The following is a 12,906-nucleotide window of genomic DNA, read 5'->3' as shown; positions in this document are numbered from 1 at the left end:
CCCTGTGCGGGCAGGGACTGACCCCCCAAGGTCATCCTGGGAGCTTCATGGCTGAGAGAGGGATTTGAACCCGGGCCTCGTCCGACACTGACCGCTGGCTCTTCGACTGTGTATATGCCTGCAGACTAGGCAGAATTCAGCACGCATCCTGCTCCGTCACGTGTGCATTGTGAGTCTCCTTACCCGGGAGTAAACCCCACTGATCTCGGGGTAGGCAGGCCTAAGAGCCCAAAGTTTAGGTGAGGCGACTTCGAAGTCAGCCCCTACTGAGTTCCGGGGGGCTTTAATCCCAGGATCGCTGCACCCTGAACACGAGGGCCCAGGTTTACTGAACTTGTTTTGATCCCTCCTCCTCTCCAAGAAAAAAAAATCAGCTGGATACTCTCTTCCCTTTTTTGTTGCCAGGGTGAACTTAGAAAGCGCCTTGCGGCCTTTCCTTGCGCTTGGAGTTGGAGCCAATGCGAGCTCTGCTCAGAGTAGACTCATCGGAATGAATGCACGTTCCAGGCGCCATTGATTTCCATGGGTCTACTCAGTTGGGCACAGCCCTTGCTTTCATATTTTATTCCCTCTCTATTTTCTTGCGCAGGCGGACTTAAAACGCGCGTCGTTTACGCGCGAGGAAAAGCGGCAATATATGCAGACGTACAGTATTTGCACGTTTCCAACACGGGCGCGCCAAACTTTGCAAGCGCAGATTTGGGCGGCAGGGGGCGCTTCCCTCCCCCTTGCCATCCTAGGAGTGACTTGTTCTGAGCCCCCCCCCCCCGCCACCAACCTTTTGCCAGTCTTGGCAATGGATGGTCTCATGCCCTAAATCCGGGCGATGACCTCACTACCGGAGCTGGGATCAGGAAGGAGCGACACTTCCCGGAAAGACACGTGGATCATCCAAGCAGCCGCTCCCCCCCCCCACGCGATCTCTATAGATCCGCACGCGCACGCGCGCGCAGGCACGCTTAACCACACAAGAGATGCTGCTTTGGGAAAAGCAGGAGGGGAGGCGCACGAAGACCCCCAGGAAACAATAAAGGGAGCTGCGAATTATTAATTAATTGATTAATTCCCCGCCCTCCATCTTAATGTCCTAGGGCCAGTTGCAACATTATATTAAAAACAGCTTATGCCCTTTGACGTAAGACAGGGGGTAGTTTTCCAACTACTTAATACCAGCTACAAGTAAAGCCAAGAATGGATATGGAGAAGGAATGGTCACCATGGCAAACTTAGCATTGATCATAGAAAAATAGAATTGTAGAGTTGGAAGGGACCCGACGATTATCTAGTCCAAACCCCTGCAATGCAGGAATACACAGATAATAATAACAATAATATACTATTTATACCCTGCCCATCTGGCTGAGTTTCCCCAGGTTTCGAACCTGGAACCTTGGTGTTATCAGCACCATGCTGTAACCAACTGAGCTATGTTGTTTTTTTGACCAGTAATACAAAGTTAAGGTTGCCATATTTCAAAATTTCCTGCAAAGTTGTTTGCCTTTTTTTAGGAAGACCCCAAAATTGTTAAGCTTTTGGGGGGGAACCCCCCCCAAAAAACAGTGATTTTAAACTTTTGGAGCTGTTTCCGATTGGGCAAAATTCCACCCTGACCCTGATGCCATTTTTACACCCGAAAACCAGGACATGTCAGGAATTTTCCTGAAGTATGGCAAGCCTGATGAACTTTGGCAAGCATATAAAACAAGAGGGAATGGGATGGGTCACACGTTAACCTCAAATCGATAGAGGAAATATGCAATTTATCCATTTGTTTTCATGATTATTTCATCAGTTTCTATCCAGCCTTGTGAAACATTTCACACAAGGTGGCAAGCAATAATAAATATATAAGAGCACAACATGTAATAACACAAAATGCTCTTTTGCGGGGGGGGGGGCAAACCTCACCATTGGAACTCCCTGCCCATTGATATTCGGAAGGCACCTTCAATGAATTCTTTGCAGCACCTGCTGTAAACATTTTTTCCCAGCAAGCCTGCCAAGGCATGTGATTTCACTAAGCCTAAGATCCAGAACATGCCAACACCATTGGGTAGGATTTCATTCCTTATGTGTCAGATTCAAATATACAAAACTCTCTTCCACCACAGAATTGCATAATTTGGCTGTTCACTTTGTGTTTTGCTGCTTTCATTTTTCTTCAAAATATGCACTCTATTCATTTGGAAAATATAACCTCTGTTTTGGACCTTTGATTACATTTTTTTTCCTTGTTTAGTTCAACACAATTGCTGGATTTATATTTTACTTTTCTAATCTTTTTATTGGTATTTTAAATGCCTATTAAACACTGTCTTGTAAATAGCTTCGAGGTCTTCTGTTCTAGTAAAACATGTATTTTGCACAATACCCTCCACTGAGTATTGGATAAGTAAAATGTGGAATTATGCTATTAAGACAAAATTAAACACATCATGAAACAAAATTAAACATGGCTGTATTGACTGGGGCTGATGGGAGTTGTTAACAAGTCCAAAATTTCTAGAAGATATTCTGCTGTTGAAGGAGTTATTTAATTTCTTCCAAACCTATTTAGGACTACAATGATCTACACTTGGGACAGCAACTGTATTCATTTAGGGCTACAATCATATACATAACCATGTTTATGTAAACAATCTTACTCAGCTACGAGTGGTTGCCAAAGAAGAAGGAATAAGTCCTATTCTTACCCCTGAGCCGATATGTACACAATTGCCTTGCCAGTTTGTGAGTTTCCATCAGTTACAGTGGTACCTCGGGTTAAGTACTTAATTCGTTCTGGAGGTCCATTCTTAACCTGAAACTGTTCTTAACCCGAAGCACCACTTTAGCTAATGGCCTCCTGCTGCTGCCGCGCTGCCGGAGCACAATTTCTGTTCTCATCCTGAAGCAAAGTTCTTAACCCAAGGTACTATTTCTGGGTTAGCGGAGTCTGTAACCTGAAGCGTCTATAACCTGAGGTACCACTGTATTTAATCAATTAAACTTGCATATCTTAGCAGATCAGCAAAATAGCATTATTTAAGGAACACAAACTCCTATTAAATATTGCATGTAGAAGTTGAGGTATTTGACATTACTTGTTGGGTCCGAATAGATACGATGGCTTACTAAGGTAAAGGGACCCCTGACCATTAGGTCCAGTCCTGGCCGACTCTGGGATTGCGGCACTCATCTCGCTTTACTGGCCGAGGGAGCCGGCGTACAGCTTCCGGGTCATGTGGCCAGCAGGACTAAGCCGCTTCTGGCGAACCAGAGCAGCGCACGGAAACGCCGGAGTGGTACCTATTTATCTACTTGTACTTTGACTGCTTTCAAACTGCTAAGTTGGCAGGAGCAGGGACCGAGGAACGGGAGCTCACCCCGTTGCGGGGATTCGAACCGCCAACCTTCTAATTGGCAAGTCCTAGGCTCTGTGGTTTAACCCACAGCACCACCGGCTTACTATTGTCCCACTAAAAGTGTTTTGAAGAAATCACTTTAAGCAACGCTGGCCCATTTTCCACCCATCTGCTGCTTTGAAGGCTTATTGGGCCTATTTCACAAACATTTAAAGGGATTGATTGCTGATTATACTTTTTGCATCTCATTACCAGTCATCTGTCCCTTTTCATTTTTCTCCTTTGAACTGAGTGAAGTGCTTCCTTCTGTCTGCACTGAATATTTTCCATTATTCCCATTTTCCATTATTCCCATTATTTGTTAGTTTTCTCTTCACAAACTTTTTTTAAACCAAGAAGTACATAACATTATATTTATCTTTGTCATCTCTCTCGTATTTTACTGAGGCAGGTATTTCAAACTTTTTTAAAAAAAAAAACACTTTAAGGGTGTGTCCCCCCCCAATTGCTGAATCATTGGACTGGATTCTTTATCCATTCACAGTCTGCAGAGTCATAGATGTTGTACAGCATCCTTTTATCTCTTGGAGTGCTTGACTTTTAGGGCTCACTTTGTAAATATGAGATGAGTCAACGGAATTGCAATCCGGACCAATGAAGTTCGGTGTCATCAACTTGTGGGTTAAAACGATTTGTTTAAAATCACTGTACGTGTTAATTCGCATACGAAAGCGAAAATATCTCTGCTATCTCTGTTCTTAATACAACCATCTCGGCCCTGCTGAGTCAACGATGACCAATGTGCTGCAGTAAAAGGGGCTCCTTTTCAACATCTTATCAGGTCAGACAAAGAAAATGCTTCTTCACAAATTAATGGAGGAGAGATAGGCTATTGATGGCAGCAATGCTTCTGAACACCAGTTGCTGGAAACCACAGAAAATACACCGTATTTTTCAGTGCATAAGACTCCCCATGTATAAGACACCCCCTATTTTGGGGGATGGCTCAAAGTGGGGGGGAGGGAATGGCTCAAAGTTGTTGAGCTTTTTTTAGGGGGGATTGCTGGAAATTGCTCACCCATGCGTGATGGAAAATCAGCCTCTCATCTGTCCCCTCGTCAGCAGGAACTGCCAATTGCCCGCCCAATTGCCGCAGTGTCAGCCTATCAACACCAGCCCTTGATGCACTGTCCAGTGCAACCAATCAACGTCCGCCCTACGCATTATCCACATATAAGACGACGATCCCCACTTTATCATATTTTTAAAAGAAAAAACCTAGTCTTATACACGGAAAAGTACGGTATATATACAGTGGTACCTCAGGTTAAGAACTTGATTCACTGGAGGTCCGTTCTTAACCTGAAACTGTTCTTAACCTGAAGCACCACTTTATCTAATGGGGCCTCCTGCTGCTGCCATGCCACCGGAGCACAATTTCTGTTCTCATCCTGAAGCAAAGTTCTTAACTCGAGGTACTATTTCTGGGTTAGCGGAGTCTGTAACCGGAAGCATCTGTAACCGGAAGTGTCTGTAACCCAAGGTACCACTGTAAATATTTACTTAATATCAGTTCCTTCTCACGGAGGGGCTTCCATGGCCATCCAACCTCTGCTTAAAAACCTTCAAGGAAGGAAAGTCCACCACCGCCCGAGGGAGTCCGTTCCACTATGGAACAGCTCTTACCGCCAGAAAGTTCTTCCTGATGTTTAGTAGGAATCTCCTTCCCTGCAACTTGAATCCACTGGATCGGGTCTTTCCCTCTGGGGCAGGAGGAAACAAGCTTCCTCCATCTTGCATGGGGCAGCCTCTCCTTCGTCTTCCATGTGGTGGACTCTCCTCCATGGCACGTTTTTCAACAGAGCTTGGACAGACGGCCGTCGGGGTTTCTTTAGCTGTGACTCTGCAGTGCGGGATGTCGGGCTGGATGACCCTTGGGGGAATTCTGAGATTCTTGAGTGAAATAATAAGTGTGTGTGTGTGTGTGTGTGTTGGTGGGCAGGGCAGAGTTGGGGTGGGTCATGTTCACCGGAGCCTGGCCAGGCAGGAACGCCGGCTGAGTCAATTGCATTCCTCCAGCGTCACGAGCAATCTCTCTGGAAGCCACTAAATCCTGTTAAGGCAGGCGACTGGTACAGCAGCTCAGGGCCACCCTCTTTCTTGCTTGTTACGGCTAAAATCTGGGTGCGGGGCTACTCTGCCACCCAGCTCGTCGGACTAAGTGTCCGCGGGTCCCTGCGGAAGAAAATGAGCTCAGCCGGGCACAGGAGCAAACTACAGAAGATCCAAGTTTATTGCGCAACAGGTTCAAGACGAGATTGAACCCCAAGAAAGGGGTGACATGAACTTTTGAGATTTCCCTCCATGTCCCAGAATACAGTGCAAAATACATCCCAGTTACATCATGAATACATTAAGAAGAGGTTGGGTTACACAGATTACATCATGAATACTTTAAGAAGAGGATTAACGTATGGAGGAGGGAGGGGGGAATATGCAGAGCTGGAGATATGCGCAGATAAGCACATCCTGAGAAGACAATGGTCCATGTATGCATAGTCTGTCACCTGGCATTGCTCGGAGGAAAGGCTTGGCAGAGTGATTTGACAGGATTAGGGCCTTGACACCTTGCTTGAGGGATTATGGAGGACAGGGGAGGTGTCATGGGGTCCTAGAGAAATTGACCAAATTGGCACGTTGATTTTCTATGAATTTTATAGATTTTAGTCCCTTTTGACATTGACAATTGGAAATAAATGGATATATTGTAGCGAAGAAGAAGGTGAAGAAGACATGCCCCCCCCCTTCCGTATCATTGCTGAAGAACGTTCCCATAGAAGATAGGAAGCAGAGAAGGCATGAGATGATCTAGGTTCGTATTGTGATAGGCATTTTATGGTCTTAGATATATGGTAATGTTCATAAGTGTGCCAACCAAGCACATACATAGATCAGCACAGGAAGGCCAACCTGGAACCATTTTGATTCCTAAACTGACCAAATCTTTTCTCTGCAAGGTCAAAATGGAAAAGCCTCCCCATTGTCTTTTCCTTCACAAATCCTGTCTTAAGGATATGTCTGTTTGAATAGGGTGTGAGCCTGTGACATTGCCCAGGAACTACCTTAAGTATTTCTCACTACAAAAGACTAGCCAGGCTACCCAGGAAATCCAATCAAGTATCCTGCCAGACAGGAGATAAAGAACAACAGGAGAAAAACAACATTCAAATTTCTGTGATGTAGGTGTGATGTATCTGAGGGGTGGTCTTAGATTACACCTCGTCTGTGATGTATGTATCATGTTTCTGGGGGTGATCTTGATCTACAGGGGGCAATTTCAAAAGTCTTTATAAGGCCTTGAGCGCCATTGTTCTGGGTTCCTCCTCTCTCCTGCGGGTGAGGGGAGCACCCTGTTGCAACAGATCAATAAAGACCAGGCTTACTAGCTGCTTTGCTTCTCAATATTCTCTGGTTGGCCTCTGTTATTCTCTCCTACCAATAGGGAACCTACGTAAGGACTCTATATGGGCTGTTGGATACCCCAAAAGGGAAAAGGGCAATTTTTGTTTATAACAGAGTGTATGTGTGTGTGATGTTCAAAAAGAGGCTTCTTCCTTTGTGTTGCAAGCAAGACAGGCCTTGCCTTTTGTTTTCTCCCTCTAAATGAGGCTGTGCTCTCCAAACTATCACTGTATGGAGCGCTCCTGCAAAGGGTTTGCACACCTTAGAAGCTGAGGATCCAGAGCATTAGGTCACTGCCCACATGTCTGCAGATCTTGAGTTTAGAGGAAATGCGAGTACGAGATGACAAATGTAGAAAAGAATGCATGGCTTGAGAAAGCGGGCAGAGAGACCTTTTCTTCCTCAAAACTCTAGAAGTCTTGGGCATCCAAAGAAGCTGAATGGGGAAGGTTCAGTAGAGAATTTTATTTTATTTTTTAAAAAGAGGACTTGTTCACGCAGCACAAACTTTGGAACTCACTGCTGCAGGAGCAATGCTGGCTTTCAAAGAGGACTGGGCAAATTGATGGAAGGTGAGCCTATCAAACCACAGAGCCTAGGGCTTGCCGAAAAGAAGGTCGGCGGTTCAAATCCCTGCGACGGGGTGAGCTCCCGTTGCTCGGTCCCTGCTCCTGCCAACCTAGCAGTTCGAAAGCACGTCAAAGTGCAAGTAGATAAATAGGTACCACTCTGGCGGGAAGGTAAACGGCGTTTCCGTGCGCTGCTCTGGTTCTCCAGAAGCGGCTTAGTCATGCTAGCCCCATGACCCGGAAGCTGTACGCCGGCTCCCTCGGCCAATAAAGCGAGATGAGCGCCGCAACCCCAGAGTCGGCCACGACTGGACCTAATGGTCAGGGGTCCCTTTACCTTTACCTTTAAGCCTATCAACAGTGGCAAGCCACGATTGCTTTGCTCTGCCTCCACCAGTCTAAATGTGAGGCTACCAGAGTTGTGGTTCTTGTACAGCTTTAGCTGGAGGGACCAGGACAGTTTTAGAGAGACACCATCTCCTTTCATCACATGCACAACAGAACATCAAATGCAGGACTCCTATTTGAACCTCTGGAATAACCTTTTCCCATGGGATTATGCGATCTGGGAGAGGAGGGGGAATGTTTGTTAAGGGGGACTCAGGTTCTCGTGTTCCTTTTGAAAAAACATTTTTTTATGTGAAGGAACATGGCTCGCAGTGACATCTCCCCTCCCCACCTTCTTCATTTGGGTTCCTTTTGGGAGAATAGTGTTCAGTTCTCATATTCAGCAGTTCTGCTTGTCACCTCCAGAGGGCACAACCACACAACAAAATTTTGGTAGTTTCAGAGACCGGGTTGTGATGTCCAGGAAGCCACAGCCGCTCAGCCTGTTAGGTGCATTGTCAATACATTATGAATTGGATGGGTTTTTGTTTTCTCAATTTAAGCTGCTTTTGAATCTAAACAGCAAAATTATCAACAATAAGAATTAACAATTATAATTTAAGACTTTCAAAAAATTTAAAAACAACAACAATGGGTTTAAAAACAGATTGAAACTTGCATCAACTTTCTAAATATCTGGGCAGGCTTGCCTAAACCATAGTGTTTATAGCAAGCACTGAAATGAGTCCAGTGTAGGCGCTCGCCTGGAGTCAATAACCAGGGAGTTCCAAAGTGTAAGATAGTTGCCTCACTAAAAGGAAGGCAAGCAAAACCACATAAAACCAGAGCAAATAACCAAAAATAAACACCAGATGTGATGAGATACATACAAATATATATTAAATCTAATCCAGTGTCAGGTCAAGAGAGTGCAGCGTGTTGTCAAGAGGCAGAATCAAAGTTTTGGAAAGTCATTTATATCTGTGATATGAAAAGACAATTCATTCATTGGAAGAAGGGGGGGTTGTTCTGGATGACCCAGTCTGAAACCATCAACCTGGAGGAAATAAAACACTCAATCAAATCTGTTTGTCAGCTGGCAGTGGAGACTGTCCCTGCTGTTTCACATTTGCACAGGTGTACGGAAGAAGAAGAAGAGTTTGGATTTGATCTCCCGCTTTATCAGTGCCCAAAGGAGTCTCAAAGCGGCTCACAATCTCCTTTTCCCTTCCTCCCCCACAACAAACACTCTGTGAGGTGAGTGGGGCTGAGAGACTTCAGAGAAGTGTGACTGGCCCAAGGTCACCCAGCAGCCGCATGTGGAGGAGCGGAGACGCGAACCCGGTTCCCCAGATTACAAGTCTACCGCTCTTAACCACTACACCACACTGGCTGGTGTACAGGTTGAATGGGAGCTACACCCAGGAAAAGAAGCCTCTCACAAACCAGATTTTGCCAGCCTTTTGAGAAGGATGCTCTGGCCCCGCAAGATCCTCAGGACCTGAGGTTGCTTGTTGGCTTTCCTAGAATCCCGCAAGAGCATTGGCTGCTCTCTCTTCTGCCTGCCAATCCCCCTCAGGTCTCTTCCGATGAGATTCCTTGTTCTCTTGGAAACAAGGCTCTTCGTTGGTGCTGCATCGGCTGAGTGCCAGCAGGAAAAATGTGTGTCTCTCTGGAGGAGGAGGAGACAGAGAGAGACTGGGGAAGCGGGACAAGAAAGAGACCACAGAGAAAGGGAATCAGGCCAAAGAATCGAAAGCCCCATCTGCACTGTGCATTTAAAGGAGCATCGTTCTGCTTTAAGCAGTTGTGGCTGCTTCCCCCGTTTCTCAACCTTGGGTCCCCAGATGTTGTTGGACTACGACTCCCATCATCCCTGAGCTCTGGCCTAGGGATGATGGGAGTTGTAGTTCAACAACATCTGGGGACCCAAGGTTGAGAAAGGCTGCCCCAGAGAATCCTGGGAAGTGTAGTTTATTCAGGGTGCTGAGAGCTGCTCTTCGCAGAGCTACAGTTGTCAGAGTCGCCTGGGAAGGAGGACTGGTAGCTAAGCCACTCTAGGAATGGTAGCTCTGCGAGCGGAATATGGGAGTCATGAGGACTAGAGTCTTATTTGCTTTTCAGGGAAGCGGGTAGAGCATGTGTCCTCCATGCAGAAGGTCCCAGGTTCAGTCGCTTTCATTTCCAGATGGGGTCTAGGAGAGAACCCTGCCTGAACCCTGGAGAGCCACAGCTGTCAGTTGGTGTACTGAGCTAGATGGCCCAATCATCTGAGTCAACATGAAGCAGTTTCCTATTTTCCTGTTAAAAGCAACCCTTTACTCGTCAGCATGAGGACTAGAACCTTGCCATATTTATTTGGGAGAAGGGCTAGGGCTTGGTGACAGAGCCCCCGTCTTGCCTGCGGAAGTTGCCAGGCTGAGTCCACAGGTAGGGCTAGGAGAATCCCCTGCCTGAAACTCGGGAGAGCAGCTGCCAGTCAGTGTAGGAAATACTGAGCTGCCTGGACTCCAGGGCCCAGGTTGCTAAAGAGAGGTTCTAAAGGAGGAAGGCAGGGGTGATTCCTCAATGTGTCATGGGTGGACAGGATCAGAGGCACGTGAAGGGGTCCTCCACTCTGGGGCACTGGGGCAGTCGGCCCCACAGCCCTCAAAGCTTTGCTTGCTGCAGCTACCTAAGATCAGAACAGCTCAGGCATCGAGAACCGGTGACTCATTTTCCTGCAGTATCAGTGGAAAGGGGGGGGGGGGGAATCATCTAGCAACAGAGACTCAGAGACACGGCAGGGTTTCAGCTGCCCTTTTCTGGGTTTGGAATCTTTCCCCATGTGGTAAGACTGACGGACGGCCTGGGCACGGCTGCCACAATTTAATTAACTACTAAATAAATATTACAATAAAACGGGGGCAGGGGCAACAGGTTCCCTGCGCTGCTTAAGGACTTTCTTCCCCGCTGAAATCTGAGCTTTGAAGTGGCTTGCATCCCACCTTTTCTTCCAGGGAACTCAACGTAGAACCCCGCCTGCTCCTCGGTTAATCCCCACCACAACCCTGCAGGGTAGGTTAAGCCAAGAGGCAGTGAGTGGCCCAAGGTCACACCCGGGGAGAGCTTCATGGCAGAGAGAAGGGGGGGGGCAGATTTGAACCCTGTTCTCTCCCAAAGTCTGAAACTCTTCACTCTACACCACACTGGCTCTCAGCATACATGCATGTTTTTATTGATTAAAGTATAATTGCAAACATACATTCATATACAGTGGTACCTCGGGTTACAGATGCTTCAGGTTACAGACTCCGCTAACCCAGAAATAGTACCTCGGGTTAAGAACTTTGCTTCAGGATGAGAACAGAAATCGCACAACGGCAGCATGGTGGCAGCAGGAGGCCCCATTAGTTAAAGTGGTACCTCAGGTTAAGAACAGTTTCAGGTTAAGAACGGACCTCCGGAACGAATTAAGTTCTTAACCCAAGGTACCACTGTATACATTAACTTCCCCCCTCAAGCAATATTTCAGGGTTCTGGTTTCATTTCTGCGAAGCATATCATATTCCATCGAAAGAATCCATGTTCCAGTTTTCCTAAACCACCCAACAGCAAAATATATACTTGTGTGTGTCTGTTTATCTATTCCTGTGCATGTTTGTAATCTGTTGTAAAATGCTTCCATTCTAAGCAAGGGAAGCAGCAGTGGGCAGGACAGGGTTAAAGGCTACTTGGGGTCAAGGTGGGGGCTGGACAGATCCAATGTTCCGCCTCTGGTTATAAAGCTGATTCCTATGTTTTGATTTAATCCATAAATTTACATTTAAAGGAAAGAGAAGCATCTCCCGTTGGACAAGTATTCCAGGCCGGAAGGACAAGTATTCCTCCCCCATGATATAAAAGACACAACACAAAAGGAAAAAAAGGATTGGGAGGGAAGAGGAAAAAAGCAAGCTCGAGCATTCTGTTCCAAAGTTGGAATGGAAAAGATTTCAAAGGGGAAGAGGAGCCAAAGGTTGCTGGTTTCTCAGCCCAGCCCTGCAGCTCCACATCTCCCCTTCTCTTGGAGCTGATGTAATGCCCTTGGCCAGGTGGGAGAGAGCATCCTTTGTTGCAGAAATCACAGGTAAATGGCCAGGCCTTTGTCTGGAAATGCCATAGCTGCTTTTTTGCAAGACAGCCTGCCTTTTTCTCTCTCCTCCTTCCCTCTCACCACACCAGGATGGGGATGACGTCACCCAGGTAGCTTGCTAGGAGGCAAATGAAGGAGAAGGAGAGAGAGAGAGAGAGAGAGAGAGAGAGGGAGGGAGAGGGAGAGAGAGAGAGAGAGAGAGAGAGAGGGAGGGAGAGGGAGAGAGAGAGAGAGAGAGCAGCCTGAGTTAGACAGAAAAAGAGAAAAGGGGGAATGGAGTCTGCCAAGATCTTGGGGTGCTGCCTCAAGAGCCAGACCATTGGGTCCAGCTGGCTCAGCAGTGTCTGCACTGACCGGCAGCATCCAGTGGGAGGGGCTAGAGGCAAAGTGGGCGGAGAAATGCAAATGTTGACTTTGTACAGCAGACTAGTTTCTGCACACTCTGCCACACCTATATACATTGGTACCTTGGGGTACATACGCTTCAGGTTACAGACGCTTCAGGTTACAGACTCCGCTAACCCAGAAATAGTGCTTCAGGTTAAGAACTTTGCTTCAGGATGAGAACAGAAGTCATGCTCCAGCGGCGCGGCGGCAGCATGAGGCTCCATTAGCTAAAGTGGTGCTTCAGGTTAAGAACAGTTTCAGGTTAAGTACGGACCTCCGGAACGAATTAAGTAGTTAACCTGAGGTACAACTGTGTGTGTGTGTGTGTGTGTGGAGAGAGAGAGAGAGAGAGAGAGAGAGAGCGCATTTTGTAACCCTCCATTTCTTCCAAGGAGCTCAAGGTGGTGTCCCTTCTGAAGGCAGTCCAGGGAAGTTTTTAATGTGTGACATTTTAATGTATTTTTAATCTTTGTTGGAAGCCGCCCAGAGTGGCTGGGGAACCCCAGCCAGATGGGCGGGGTACAAATAAATCATCATCATCATCATCATCATCCCTGGTTCTGCTCCTCCCACCCTCATTTAATCCTCACAACAACCCTGTGACGTAGGCTAGGCTGAGAAGCAGTAACTGGCCCCCAAGGTTGCACCCATTGAGTTTCATGGCTGATTTGAACCCTGATTTGGACTTCCAGGTCCAAGCTGG

This window comes from Podarcis liolepis, assembly GCF_965112155.1.
Source record: "Podarcis liolepis genome assembly, chromosome: 16".
Taxonomy (NCBI): Eukaryota; Metazoa; Chordata; class Lepidosauria; order Squamata; family Lacertidae; genus Podarcis; species Podarcis liolepis.
This window is presented reverse-complemented; position numbering follows the sequence as displayed.